A 7,115-nucleotide genomic window follows, 5' to 3' on the forward strand; every position below is an offset into this window, starting at 1 on the left:
GAAGCAGCACCTTGTCGTTTAACAATAACATACTATCTTCAGACCATTTTAGGCATGACAACAGGGTTTAATATGCTTAGCCTCTTATTTCAGACAGAGAAATGCAAATGTCTTCCTTAACTAAGTGAATCTTGAATGTTATTTGCTCATTTGAAAAAGTCATTTAAACTAAGTTTGTGTCTTTATTTTATTTTCAAAAGCCAATGGATTTAATGGTTTATCCAAAAAATAGGCATCTTTAGCCAGAACCTAACAAATGCCCCATTTGCATGTTAGCTGTATTTGTTTGATGGAAATCCATAAGTAAAGTGTTTCTTAAAGTTTCCACCAATTTGAATAACACACAATCAAACTCGTTTCCAGTGCAGGTGAATTAACACAGTACGTTTTGACAGTAGGTGATATACAAAATAAATGCAAATATGGACACAAAATGCAGCATAATTTCATATAAATCAAATACCTTTTACATGCCATTAAGCACTTTTCTTATATCCTGAGTGCCGTAAAATCAGAGCTGTCAAAAGTGCCTTATGTTTGGACAGTAAAGAGAATTGTTCAGGTATCAGATGTAACTATGACTTGTGTTGCTATTTTAAAAACACAATACATGCATTCAAAACTTCAATACATAGCTGAATATTTGCTGTTCTAAATGTTTAATATGTACCAATGCTTTTTTTTTTCCTTGCTAGACCTAATAATACATAATTAATATGCTATAAAATTATTTCAAATTTTTTATGAATGAATTTTTGTGTCTCATTAATTAAAGTATTTTAGTCCATGAAAAGGTTAATAAACTCCTTTTTAAACTCAGATAAGTGGCAATGGGTAGAGTAAGAGAGAGTTTAATTACACGTCTCTCAACAGGAAAACCTAGCTATCAAATAATGAAAAAATAAAGTTCTGTAATTCTGGTAATTAACTGATTTTAAGTAGTTTATACAAAAGTAGAAAGGAATGACGGTAAAATGCCTTTTACTGTACCTTATATAACAAACTGTAACACAGGATGCCAATGTACAATTATAGCAGGCAACGTTTATTTAGACTGAGGAACTAAACTGAAAATAGTCATTAATTAAAACAACAAAAGAAAAAAAAAAAAATTTAGATGTGTACCTTATCATTTACATTTTAAGCAAACCGAGTTCAAGAAAAAAAAAACCTCTCAGATCCTTGTGTCTTCTATCTGTATATTGCTAACTGTATTAAATATTGTTCACCAATACAAAACATATTTGAATTCTAGCCAATAACCTGCAACAGACCTGATAAAACACATTTATCACTTACATAAGTCTACCACATTACTACCGATCCATTATCCATAGGTTACAATCACAGTTTCAATACAGTTCAGGCAAATGATTTCCGGATTGTTTCACTCAAACATTTTCCTGCCCCTTACATCTGATTAGTCCAGACACGCATCAATCAAACAAGCTGCATACTTATTGATTAAGAACCTCAATTATTTACAATTTCCTAGTAAGAAAAAAAAAAACTCTGGGAAGTGTAGCGTTAACAGGAACAACTTACAAAAACACTGAAAGTTAACATATTTTAAACCAAATAGCTTTTCAGAAATATTTATACAGACCAAAAATATAAAAGAAAATGTGTATAAAGCAAATAATTTATGAATAATGACCAGGCATAATTTATCAGTGTCCTACAGGTTTATCAAATGCTTGTTCAAAAGTCTTTTTTTAATCTCTGTTAGTTTGAGTCATGACAAGTGCATCTATATGAACTGTCTTTGTGGTGGTCATCAGAAACATACACCTCTATGGGCTTCTTTGGCAGTGACTTGGAAACGACTGGAAAGATGCAGTGATAACACTATAAGAATACCTAACATAAGAATAGCTAATGCTTTCATAACGACAAATTTATTTTCTAATTCTTATTGCATCAGTGAATAATGAAGCTTATCCATTAATACCCAACTGAGGCATGCATAATTATTTATTAAAAATCATATATGATATCTTGTTGATATGTTATATTAATTAATTCAGTGTCTTGAGATATTAATAAAGAGTAGAATTAATATTAATAAGAACAATTGTGACTGCAAATTGTAGGCTGTAATATGAGTCCACACATGACTTTAATTTTGTCCAGAGTTTTTTTATTCTATTTGGTCTAACTAGCCAGAAGTTCTATAACAACAGTTGTGCCAGCTATTTATTTTATTTATTTATTTATTTATTTATTTACTTCATTCACAGTGGCTTGGCAGATGATATACATCCCATGTGTCAAAAACAAGGCTTGTGGACTGTCACTGACCTTGTGTTTGACAATTGTGATGCATGAACAATGTAAAACATCTGAGTGAAATGACCTGCAGTATGGCTTCACATGCAGCACAACACTTTCACACTGTGCAGAATTCATAGTAGCTCCATAGTTTAGTGACTGCCAGTGTAAACTGCACAAACACATTTCACGCTGCTTAACTAAAACTGACAAGCAGCAGCTTTTTTTTTTTTCACAAAATGTATAATCCCAATAAGCTAATCTTGTTTCTCTTCAATAAAATGTGATTAAACAAAGAAAATTTTATTACAATCAATGTAATAAATGTCATTAACTAATACTGTATATGCTTTAATAATTTGTTAGCCTTTCTCTTTCCTAACACCCTTTATATAATTGTATTAAACTTCATTTATGGAGCTTTAGTGTCTCACAAACATGCTGATGTTGAAAATTTGACACCACGATATACATAATCTATGCTAATAATAAATGGATAGAAAGTGTTGAAATTTAGCAACAACAATAAAACACAATTATTGATATCAATGATTTTTCTGTTTGAAGATTGTTGATTAATGTTTAATGTGTTTCTTTAAAAGAAAAAGAGATGCTGGTAAATGGAATGGCTGAATATAATGAAATTTATCAAGAATACTGTGGTGTAAAAGGAATAAAGGAATAAATATTTTATTATATACTATTATTAGAAAAAAACACTTTCATGTTATATTCCATACAATAATTTACAACTTACAAAAAGGTTTGAATTAAGACATTGAGACATTAAGACATTATGAATTAAGACATTATTGACATTGAATTAACATAGAAGTGAGCAATTATGAGTGCAATCTAATTGAGATGTTACTTTAAATGTAAACTGTAGTTTTCTGAATTATAGTAAAGATTAGCACAAAAATACTCAATGCATCTTTGCTTTGACTTTTGTTTTTTCCATCCGTTTCACTGCACTGGATTTCGACTTTAACAGAATTTAGCTAACAAGGTGAGTTAAGATTGTTATAGTAGTGAAAGGAACAATTTGTCCACTGCAGATTAGTGTTCCTATAAAAACCTAATGTTCTCTGCAAAACCCTATAACAATGCTTCCCTATCAGAGTTAAAACCATTAATTATCCAATAAAAAAGGAACCCTAAAGAATCCCATGTTTATAAGAGTTTAAATATCCACAATTTTCCTAAATATACAACCAAGTGAGATATATTTACACTGAGGACATGGCAGATGCCTTCATCCTGAGCAACTAGCAGAACCGTTTAGAAAATCTTCAAGTCTCCATCAAACTTTTTCAAAGCTTTTGAATAATAACTCCTTAGATTAAACATTAACTAAAATAGTCTTACCGTTTTCACTTTTTCCACATGGTCAACATCAAAATCTGTTCATTATCTTGAATCTCTTTTCATCAACACAGTTTTAAAATGTGGTGCTTTAATGTGAGCAGCATGTTTAGGGAAAAGCTTCTTAGCACCTCTATAAATGTGCACAGACCGTTGTTGGAATTGTTTTAGACGTACACACTGACAGGTTGTTACCTCAGATGGAACTAATGACTTGCTTTAATACGTGTGAGGGAGTTGCAGTATAGAGTTTGGCCTCCAGAGCAGTGAACAGATTGAGCCAAGAACTTTCCCGGTGTAAAAACTGATGTAACTTTAAAGTCATTAACTTTCAATAACGCCTATACATTTAATTCATTTTACTTGGGACCACAGCTCAACAGTAAATTTCCCCAGCTTGATTAATTAAATATCCTTATATGCCATATGTCAAGCGCAAATTAAGTGCCATTTTCTATATTTTAGCAACCCCTATGGCTTTATTCTTTCACAGTAAATAAGCTTTCAAGAAGTAACAAGCGGGTATGTCTACAACCCAGAATTTGTTTAAAAATTGTCTTCAATAAAGCAATTAAATAAATAATTAAATTATGTATACTAACATATACATTAATCAGTGTTTTAAAACATAACTATGTTACTTGCTTTATAAAAACAAATTTAATAGGGTAAAATAGCTGTAACTTGATACTTTGGCAACCGTTTAATTATTATATACTATGATTTTTCAAATGAAATAGGATGAAATGTCCAAGGTAACATACATAGCTTTTTAAACTGGACATTGCACTATAAAGGGAAATGAAAATTATGATGAAAAATGCAGAGACAGACATAATGTTTTAGACATTTTCTGTATGCATTAAATAGATGTTTCCAAAGGCAGTAAAGTAGATGTTGGAAGGTGCTGTGACATGTAAACAGTCTTTCACTAGGATGAGGATGATTATGAGCACATTTCTGCTTCTCTGTTGACGAGAGTGGCACATAATGAAATATCCCTCTGTCTTTATGAAGGTCCTTTTAAGTTGTCTCCATTTTCCAGGTAGAAATTGGAGTCTTACAGAGAAGGAATGCATTATGAATAGAAGGGTTCTGCCTCTCCTTATTACTTGCAACATCTTACTGCTTTAGTGAAGCCTCGGTGCTCGTGAGTCAAATCAAGCTCCACTTTTCTTTATTAGCATGAAAGGGTTTCTGGCACCTTGCAGTCTCCAAAGAGCTGCATCGCAAAAGCATCCATTTGAAGCTTCAGTGGTCACATTATTTAAAAAAAAACTAAGCATGGTACAGATGCAATTATTTGTAATTGACTTTATGTTCTGCTTTTTTTTTTCCAAGAATCCACAAGAATCTTTGAGTGAAGAGGTGACAAATGAACATTATATATGTGTGCAGCCAAAGTGACTGACTTCTCTGTTCAGTTGAGTTGAATGAACCAACATAAAGAAATCATTTGTTTATTCAGTTAGAAAGACAAGCATCAGGAGCACACAACGATGATCAGATAAGCAGCTTATGACACAACAATGTAAAAGTATTTTCTCTTTTATAAATGGCTGTTACATTTGACGTATGAAGTAATATCATCATAACAATAATCTTTACTTTGTAAAGGTATGGTTTGGCATTGTAACTGAATGTCCTTTGATTAAACGACCCATTGTTTGTCTTGTGAAATGACTGCAGACTCCTCCAATATTGCGTCTCAAATGAATGAGTAGCTGATCTGTTGGCTATTATGGCTGTGGAGCTAAGCACTATTGTTGATTTATTTTTAATGGCTTTTCCAATTATGAAAGCAACAGTATCCATTAGAAGTTAATGTTGACGTATGCTGGTGCAATTGGACCACCGTTCTGTAGTTAGCTTTGTCATCACTTTGATTAGCTCTGACTAGTCTTCTGCTATTAATCAGGAACTCTAGATCTATATTCATATGAATTCAGATAGCCGAATATAACACAAGGGCAATAGTAATCATTAATTATTTCACTGTATTTCTTTCTCTGCTTTAGAAATACAATATATTCACTTTGGAATGATGTAACCAGTGGAGGTGATGTAAACTGATCATTTGGTTTATATGAGAGCTCTGACTGCTGCATATGTCATACTCTGGCAATAGTACCACAAAAAAAAAAATAAATAAATAAAAAAATTCTAGGATAAAGAATATTTTAAGAAAATCAGAATCAGTGTTAACACTCGTTGACACAGCTTTGTATGGCTAGGAATAAAAATTCATACATTCATTCAGCCATTTATTCTTGAATCTACACTAGAAACAAGAGGTACAAGATAGGAATTCACCATGTAGGTAATATTGCAGACCATCACACACACACACACACACACACACACACACACACACACACACACACACACACACACACACACACACACACACATTTTGCAAGATATGTTTAGGGAATGGGTGAAACCCATTTGGATAAGGAGAGAACATACATTAAAAAAATCTCAATGTTTATTGGAAAGGGTTTTTTTCTTTTCTTACTCAAACACAGGGTTCTCCTTATGATGAGTGAGAGACCTTTCAAATGGGCTAAACGTAGTACCAACTGCCAGTCATTAAAATGTTAATGAACATGACTGACTTCTTAAACATCAGTACCAATCAGACAGCGCACAGTCAGGCTGTGTTAATCATAATTGCCAAATATTGTAAACAAATTGTACGTATAATGTTGTATTTGATTATTTGCATATATTATTAGTTTATTTTTAGATCTGGATATCTAGCTGTCACAATCTCCATCAGTGAAGTTAGTTATCTCCATTTGAGTTAGGTAACAGCATAACTGGCAAATACTAATTGTGTTGACATAATTTTAGAAAAGATTTTTCATGATTTTAATTATGATGAAAGAAATGAAACATTAGAACAGGCCAAGAGATAGTACAGAAACAAGTGCTATATGAATACAGCTGAACCGAATTGATTTGCCACAGATATACTGTATATACAGTTTACTTCAGTGACACACAACTGTGTTTCCTCTATTTTAAAAACTGCCTGGAATGTTAGTTTAATTAATATAAATAAGCATATGCATATAATTATGGTAAATAAAATGGAGGAAATTAATTACTAAAGCAAAGCCTGTACATAAGAAAAAGGAAAAAAAAAATTGCAAAATGAAAATGAAATAAAATGAAAAAAAAAATAAATAAATAAATGCATGGTTAAAAGAGACCCAGGGGACTACAAAATAAACTTATGGAATTGTCTTTTTGAATACAGATGAAATATTTTGTAGGTGAAGTAAAATAAATGTATACTTGCAGAGAGTAGTGGTAGCACTGCTTGCTGCCACTGTGTATGTGTCGTGTGATAGTGTGCGTGTGTTTGTGTGTGTGTGTGTGTGTGAGAGAGAGAGAGAGAGAGAGAGAGAGAGAGAGAGAGAGAGAGAGAGAGAGCATGTCTATCTGTGTGGGCGTGTGTGTGGGGTGTGTCT

The sequence above is a fragment of the Tachysurus vachellii genome, chromosome 5, assembly GCF_030014155.1.
Source record: "Tachysurus vachellii isolate PV-2020 chromosome 5, HZAU_Pvac_v1, whole genome shotgun sequence".
Taxonomy (NCBI): domain Eukaryota; kingdom Metazoa; phylum Chordata; class Actinopteri; order Siluriformes; family Bagridae; genus Tachysurus; species Tachysurus vachellii.